The following is a 9068-nucleotide window of genomic DNA, read 5'->3' on the forward strand; positions in this document are numbered from 1 at the left end:
CAGTTCACATTCCTTAGATGTTCGATAGTTTCTGTTACAGGTTAATTAGAAGCCAGGGTCCAGGATTCTCTGACAGTAAACCAAAAATTAGAGCTTTTACCAAAAAATAATTCCATCTCAATATGAATTGTAAGGAATCATTAATATTTGTGAAATACTGTGAGGTGTCAAATCTACCTGCTCAACTGATAACACAAACTAACAGAAGTTTCTGAACACTGGGGGCAGGGGGAAGTCGTGCACATTCCCCCTACACACTTTAACTATTGTTTGCTTTTTATCTTCCCTGTTTGCAAGCTGTCTGCTATTGTCACGTCTCACACCTTGTTTGGACAAGTCCCGGTGTGTTTTGGGATAGATCCCACCCGGAACACAGATCAGACCCGTACATAAAACCTGTTCTGCAACATTCTCTTCATGAAGAAAACAAGTCCGGTGTTGTGCAGGGTGCTCGTGGTGCAATCCTGTCCTGAGCGCTGGAGCCAGAGGGTTCAGAGGCCAAGGCAGGAGCCGAATAAAGGGAACAGAACGGGCTTTCAAAAGGAGCCTTGTGATGCCAACCTGAGGTCCCTCTCGTTAACTGTGTCCAGCTCCTCCGCTGTGAGTCAGCCCTGATTTATCTTTGAAAGTTAAATCAGGCTGCTCATAGGCAGATGCTCATATGTATTCATGTGCTAATTCTTACACAGTTAAAGACGTAAGAGAAATTAAAAACAAACAAAGCCCTGTTCCATTTGGTCTGAATTACAGTCAGACCCTGCTCTTGTCTAATTCAGCAATAAACATTCCTGAGTAAATAACTTGCCTTACCGTCAGCACTAATTCCCACAACTTTCATTTCAAACAACTTCACGCATTGAGAGTTTCTCATGAAGCAACGTCGCCCGAGGCTGCGGCTGGCGCGGAGCAGAGGAGCTGCCAGAGAACACCCAGCAGAGGCAGTTTTATTTGCTTTTTAGGCAAATCTAGTAGTCAGTCCTGCTTCAAATCCCAATGGCAAGCACTACGGGTTCGCATGGCAGAGATTTCGGTGACTGTAACCATCACATGTCCTTAGCAGTGGGACACTCAGTTTCCCAGACTGGTAAATTCTGGTGGAGTCTGAGCAGGGACGAGAAAAGATGAGTCCCCAGGCAGGGGCTGTGAATCATCATGTGTCACAGCACAGACCTGCAGAAAGCTGCAGATAGGACTTCCTAAATTATAGCAGCTTGATTGCTCTCGTTTTTAAATGAAGAAACACTGCCTGAAGTGTGATATTTCTAGGCTGATCCTGGAAGAAAATGTGCAGATATTTAGGTCCCTACAAGTTAAGAGGAGATGGCTACTTAACTGCCATGGAGAACCTGGACCAGTGTGTCCACTCATTTTTGTAAAGTCCCCTACTGTTAGGTTTGTGCATTTAGCCCCTACTGCGTCAGCCTCATAAGGGAGTCAAAAAGCACAATTTTCATGATTTAAACCATCAGCCCTCTTCAAGATCATCACAACTCCTTTATCAACTGAGCGATAATGCCACCTCAGCACTCTTAGGCATTTGGCTCATCTCCATCCTGCATTAAGCCATGTAGGATACATATTCCTCGTCTCAGAAAAGGCCAATAAATTTGTCTGTAAAAAGTGTCTGAAACATCCCAAGTGGGAAGATAATTTGTTTGCTTTTTAACAAAGCTTCCCAGAAGCTCTTACAAAGACTAAAATTTATTACTCTAATTTTTATGGTGCTATTTATCAACGCGGTGATCAACAGTAATAGAAGCTAAGAATGGTCGCTGGGAAGGAAAGAAGTCAGGGATTTCTGTTCTGCTCACCACCACGCAATCATTTAACCCCACAGAGATACTGGCTGAGCCAGTGTTGTCCTGCAGGCGTAAAGCGCCGCAGTCAGCGAGGAAGGATGTGAGATTGCGGCGGGTCAGCCGAGGGGAAGGAGATCGAGGGGAAGGAGATCGGGGACAAGGCAGCGGGTAAGGAGGTTGTTGTGCATGGGACAGTGAGAACAACATGGGGAGAGGGCACCAGGGGCAGCGTTAAAGGAGCAGCTTGAAGCTGAAGAGGCTGAGGAGCCACTGGATCCACCTGAAGGGAAAATGAGAAAATAAATAATAAGTAAAAATCATAGATCACTAGGCCAGAAAAAATACCTCTGTGAGCAAATGCACTCTGCCAGGAATAACAGCAGGACAGCGATTGGGGAGCTCAGGGAATAGGCAGTTACGTGAGCTGAGAAATAAGAGTATACAAGAATTCCACCCCTGCTGTGTGCACAGAACAAAAAAAACCCACAACACTTCCTGACCGGTGTTATTTGCTGCAGTACACAGTAGTTCTAACAGCAGGGGTTTTTTTGCCGAAGATACTGTACCAACTTAGTATCATGAGGTACCACCACCTCAGAAAAGCCATTGAAAGCAAACGAATCAAACAAGTGTCAGATTGAAGCATCCAATGTTTGTCCCACACACGCAGTTTTACATGTTAAATCATGCAAATTTATCATCCTTAATGTACAAGCAGGCTCCAAAGATGCACAGAAAAGCATCTTCTACCAACAGAAACTGCCATTAACCCCAACAGCCCTAAAATCCACATCGACCGGCAATCAGAAAGTCCATGGAACTAAAACCTGAGCTCACTGCAGGCTGTGACGATGTCGGTGCAGGGTTCACATTGTGTCCTTTCGGCACATCTTCTTGTATTTTGTTTAAGCTTTAACTAGCATAGAAAATAACCACCTATTGCTGCTGCCCACTGTGCCTCGCTGAGACTATACACTGCGATTCATAGGAACAGCCATAGATTCAGAGCCAAAAGACAGAAAAAAAATGTATTCCTGTTGAACAATAGACTATTTGAGGGCTTCTGGGTTCCAGGCCAGGCTCGAGTTGACAGTGTGAACTTGGCAGCTGTCAGTGTGATACGTCAGGGTAACACGTCAGGGTAACACGTCAGTGTGACACATCAGAATACCTGCGTGCAAGGAGAAAACAAGGGTACGTGCCATACAGCACCCAGCAGCACACAATTTCTGCCAGGGAGTCTGAGCCTCTGCATGAGTTATAGTGTAAATAAATCTGGTATCAACTTCTGTAATTTTGCCACAAGAAAGGCGATAAAGGAGCACCGAGGAATTGATACGATCAAAAAAAACCCACACAGTCTGAAAGACAGCACTTGAGCTTCCTCCTCTAACCCCATCCTGACCTGTGCCATAAACTAAAAACCACTCTGGACGCTGGAAGCTGGTGTGTGGAAGCCGGTTTTGGTCTTGCTGCACATCAACCGGGCAGACAGTTGTGTGAAACGGTCCCCAGTGCAGAGCGAGTTTGCTTTGAGCAGCAGATCTCAAATCATTTCCATATGTTACTTTGAAGGAGAAGAAAACGACTGGTAAGTCTCAAAACAGAGTAACCAAGAGCCAAGGAAAAAAAAAAAAAAAATGCCCTGAAGTGCCCAGATCTTACAGATAGGCCAGTCGGGGAATCCAGGGACATCTGCGGGACGTGCCTGCTGCAGCACAGCCCTTCAGACGCTCAGCGTGGTTCCAGCCGAAGGCTTCCAGCACCCCAGGGGCAACGCTGGGAACATTTTAGCTCCTGAATAAATGCTGAACAGCTCAACAGCGGAGCCAGCCCGAGTGCCATCGTTATCTGAGGTATGGCACACAGCTCTCCTGCGTGTGCTTCAGGACAGACTCAATGACACTTTGAAAAAGCCACAGGACCCTGATTAAATTCTAACATAGATAACGATGTTCTGCTGTCTGGCCGCGTTTAACTGGAACTTAATGGTCTTTCTTCTGACCTAAGGAGTTGTGTCTAGACCAGCAATTAACCTGCACCTCAACAGAGGGGCAAGAAGTTTCTAAGCACACTCCTGAAAATGATTATTGGGAACTCCTTGCTTAGGTGTCTATGCGCAAGTGTGGAGGATTTCAAGGACTCTCCTCCACTCCGAGCGAGGACGGGGATTAGCACAGTGGGAAACATGCAGGTCAGAGAGCTGGGAGATGGAAAACAGCATCCAGAGCACAGCAAAAAAAGAGCCTGTGAGGCTCAGGCCCCCAGAGAGAGGGAAGGAGATGGGAGAGCGGCAGCTCTTTGCCCCCTGCCATTTGGACGTGAACAGTCTGTGTTTTGCATCGTTAACTTTATACAACCTCTGGGCAGCTTCAGCGGTTTGTGAACTGCCCAAGCATCTGCAAATGCAATTCTTGACTTCAAGATCTCTCTGACGCAAACCAAATTAAAGAGCAATGAGATGGTGTGCATCGACTGTTGACTTCTTTTCCGGGAACGCATGCAAAATACTACCAGTGCTTGTTTTGTAACAAATACCCCCATTGAAAAGAGTCCTCAGTTCCTGTGCTTTTAACATAGCGGCAGTCTAGGGAGAGCTCCCTCCCTGAGCATCATCTGTGACACAGCTCTCTTGCAAGATAAACGCACATATAAAAGCATTCAAAACAGCCATTTGCTTATGTGCTTGTCTCCGAAAGCAGGTGGCAAAGTAAGCACATCACGCAGTCGGTCAGATCCACTATTCTTGGTCTGGACTGACATCTAAACAATGCCTGGCCCGACATCTAACAAACTGGCTGCAGAATCAAGTGATTTCTGATGCAAGTTTCCACCTCCCTCCCCCCTCCACAATAATACAACATTTTCCCAGATGGAAGGAGCCCACTTTAAAAACAATAAGTCTTTGAAACGTCAGCTAAGGCTTGCTTGGCATGTGCTGTGCCCGCAGGAACATATAGTCTCTTTTTCACTCTCCAACTGTAACTCCTTAAATCTGAAGCAGCAAGACGAAGAGATGTAGCTCTAGTTTCCTGCTCTGCTACTGATTTCCAGCATCTCCAGTGGAAATCACTGAGTCTCGCTCCATTTCTGCTTCCCCCAGAAGGAGGATAAAAGCGCTTTCTGAGCTGAGGATGAGTCCAAACTCAGAGACGTTTGCATGCTCCGGTAATGGGGATCAGTAGTTGAATTCTTTAAGCCAGTCACACGAGAACCGATGCAGTTTGATTTGCAAAAGAAGTGACAAAGCTGCATCCACATGAACGCGGAGGCCATGGCCGGCACCGGCTGCGGTTCCCTCGGCTCTTGGGTACACCAGGTCCCACGGACAGCATAGATGCCTCCCTGCATTCTCTGAACAAGAACCAAGTTGTTTCTGCTATGAATGTATTTATTATACCCATGTTTTGGGCCATTTCTCCTCAAAGCCCCTCCTTGTCTCCTCTCCCATGAAAGGGGAGAAAGTCGCCCAGGTCATGAGGCTGAGCTCCATGCTGGGAGCTCAGGCAAGGAGCCGTCACCCCTCCGCCATCCCCCCAGCACGCGGAGCTGGTCACGCCAGGCTGGGCAGGAACTCAGCGTTCCCCCAGCCTTCTCTCGCGATGTTGCTTGTTCTGATCTCTCATGTCAGGACATCCTTTGATCTTTAGGTAATTACAGGGGAGTGAGTTAGTCCCGTATCTAAGAGTTAAGTGGAAGGCAAAAATTTCTCTTGCCCCCTCTTCCAGTTTTAACCCCTCTGCTCTCTGTGGACCAGGTCTTATGGTTCTCAGCTGAAAAAAAAAGAGTCCAAGACTTTTTAAAAGTCCAGTGTGCACCCAAAGAGACATGAAGATCCACCACCCTCAGCCTGCGAGCAGTGCAACAAACCATTTCATGAAAGCCTCCAGCGGGATAATCCATTACCAGGGATGTCCTAATACTGGTTAGGGAAATGGGATGTTTGCCAGAGCGAGGACGAGATAAGGAGCATTAATCCAATCGACAAGGAAACGCAGCATTAGACTGCAAGCTCCTCCCCGACCTTGGCAAGCGCTTCTGAAGGGGCTGCTCACCACCGACAGCTCATTAAACAGCAGAACCTGGCTCAGGGTCAGCAGCGAAAACTGAAAACAAAAACCACAAGCAGCGAAGCTCACAAAACTTTGGTGACTTTCAGACTGGCTGTGGCGTTGGGCACGACCGCTCTTGTCCTTGCGTCACCCTGGTTCTGGCAGTGCCGGCAGATGGCTCTCGAGGTCTCGATGCGTCTTTCCCGATTTCTGCACCTAGAGTGCCCTGAAAGTGCTTGTACGTGCATGGCACGGACACTGTGTCCCCGTCCCCTCCCCACACTCAGTTAGAATCTGTCCAGACAAATTAGCAAGACAAACCAATCTGCTGGTAACTGTCACAAATGTGTCCTGCCCCTTGTTTTTTCTTTTCCCTGCACCCCAATTTTTTTTACAGTTGATACAGCAATCATGATATCAAAAAAGGCTTTAAACTGATGACTTCTCCAGGATCTAGATCTTATGATCACAGTCCTTCGAAACTCAAATTGACTTGTGACATATACAGTCTCCAGTTCTGCACCTCTCGCTTTTCCACTGTATTAAAAACAAGCAAACAAAAAAACCAAACGCCACAACTTTTCTGTTCTGACATAAACAAGAAACAACTCATCAAAGCAAGAGAGGAATGGAGGAATGTAAGGTATAAATTTCACATTCCTTTAGATTACACTTTATTAGCAGGACTACTTGACTCTCTCCAAAGTCAGTGGTTTTTCCTGCTGAAGGCTGGTGGAGGTGCAGGTAACCCACTGGATAATTCAAAGCATAAGCAAAGACTGTTCTCTCAATTTAACATGTACCATGTAGAAACATCGCTGTGTCCCAATGCCGGACCAGCATGAACGGCGTGTGCAGCCGGACTCATGGCACCAGATGGCAGCAGTTATTGCCTGAAGCTCCTAGAGCAGCCAGGACAGGCAGTTCTGGTCCTAATGGTTTGTGCTATTAAAGCCCTGAAACGTTGGGCTGCAGCCCCCTCTTCCTCCTCGATGATCATGATACCACTTGGGAAGGGTGATTAGGGCAAAACAAACATGTATGTGCCACCTGTCCCCATTCCTTTCACATGCAAAAGGTGGTTTTCTTGCTATGAGAAATGCTTGCTCTCCCTATTAAACATTCACATTTTGCCTGTTCTTCCCCTGGAAGGCTCTAGACCCTTAACAGGCTCCCGGTTATCATGAATACCACTGAAGGATATTTAGCAGGTTTATCCCTGTCAAGATTTTTTTTTTCCTGTAGCAGATTTCATTCAAATACCAGACCTATCAGCAGGAGCAGGGTTTTATCTCAGAGGGAAGAGCTTGGCTGGAATTTAAACACCGAGCCCGGGAAAAGCCTAAAAGCCATCCAAAGGTACCTAAACCTTCCCTTGTCAAATGGCAACACACAGGATGACCCAGCAGGGAGAGGCTCTTCCAGGCACAGCGGCCGATTTCCCAGCTTCTTCACCTCTGTTTCCTCTTTGAGGCTTGAATACAAACACCCAGGGTGGAGAACACAAACCAACACCTGTCATACAAAGTTTTCCACATTGAAAAATATTCACAATCAGATGGACGCACTCTGGACTGGTTTTAGAGCTACTGACCGAGTTGAGGTTGTTACTGCTAATGGTTACTGCAGTCACAGGATTGTCAGGAAAGGGAATAGTCCTTTATAACCCGATATATTCTTCCCAACAAATGCACCCATCAAAGCAAGAACTATCCTTCTGCTGCCTCTGCCAGACCTTTTTCTTCAGGTGTGACATATGCCCAGATCCCAAGACCAACCTTGGAATCTTACTACCCTAACTACTGCCTCCTTCCAAAGCTGTGTTCCTGAAAAAAACAGTTTACCTATTTCTTTATGTTCCAAACATCAGAAACACCTCATTTCTTTATGAGAAGGACCCACGTTTTCCACACATGGCACCTCAGCTTCTGCTTCATGCCCAAAGCCCAAGTGCCCTCATCTGCCAGAGCACAGATCCCGAGATCTCCAAGGTTTTCACACTGTAGCAGGGGACAAGAACTGCTTGTTTCTCCCACCTCTGCTAATTAAACAGCCATTGTAGGCTGAAAGGAAGATTGACCAACGGGGTTGCATCAGTCAGGCTACAAAAATAATCGTGTTGCCCAAGTCTCAGATACTTTTGTGGCTCTGCTTTATCAAGGCTTCATTTTAAAACCAGCTCATGGTGATTACCCAAGCAGCAAAGATCCAGCTGTAGCAGTTGCTCAGAAACTGGTTTTTTTGAAACACAAGGCACTGACTCCCTGTTTTTGTTTGTTGGGTATTTTGCTTTGTTTTTAAACTTTTTCCTGCTCTCCAATACCATTTTCCATCTCACATCCCTGTTTCAAAATCAAGCTATGCTGATCCACAGAGACAATCTCAAGACATGCAAAACCAGCTTTTCTGTTTCATTTTGGGGTTTTATTAGAGCTTCCCACTAGGCCCCTATGAATAGAAGATATTTACCCCCTAAACACGAATTTAAGATGATTCCCCTGCTGCCTTTGCAGTGTTGCTCATGTACTCTCCATGTCCTAGGGACGATCTGCCATCAGCCTCACTCCAAGCTAATGCTGTTTTGAAGCTGTGCGTTTTCATACTTCCTCCCAAAAATCAATCATCTTCACAGTTGCAGGTCTTAAACTCCATAACAGGTGAATATTGCAGACACTCGAAGGCCCTCGTGCTGCAAAGGGGGATTAATCTAGGCAGATACACGTGTCCACATGGAATCTGCCTCATTTGGATGGTATTACATGTGGCTCTTTTTCCAAAAGTCCTGTGGTGCACATCAAGTGATCGAGGCCCAATGACTTCAGCACTCACATGAGGATTACTCATGTAATTAGGGGTTTTGCAGGCTCCTGCATTTCTGTGCACTGTTAATGTCATTGTACTGGCTTCTAGAACATTTGTCATTTAACGACTGGCTCTGGGGTTTGTTTTTCTTTGTATTTGCCGCGGTAGATTTCTCCCCACAAGGTAGCAGCGGCATTAATCACATGCTTGAAGCTGTTCCGTGCACAAACACTAAGTTTAGAGGGTAAATTTTGTGAAAACCGGAAAAACTCGATGCTTCCAAGCCTCATTTAGCCAAGGAGGCAGAGAGGAGGGCTGTCTTGCTTTCTGGTCAGCGACTCAGCGGTGTCATCGTCGCTTTTCCCGCACCACCGAACCCTCCCACGCCCCAGCCCCTCGCCCACCCCCCCCCGCA

Source organism: Caloenas nicobarica, chromosome 18 (genome assembly GCF_036013445.1).
Source record: "Caloenas nicobarica isolate bCalNic1 chromosome 18, bCalNic1.hap1, whole genome shotgun sequence".
Taxonomy (NCBI): domain Eukaryota; kingdom Metazoa; phylum Chordata; class Aves; order Columbiformes; family Columbidae; genus Caloenas; species Caloenas nicobarica.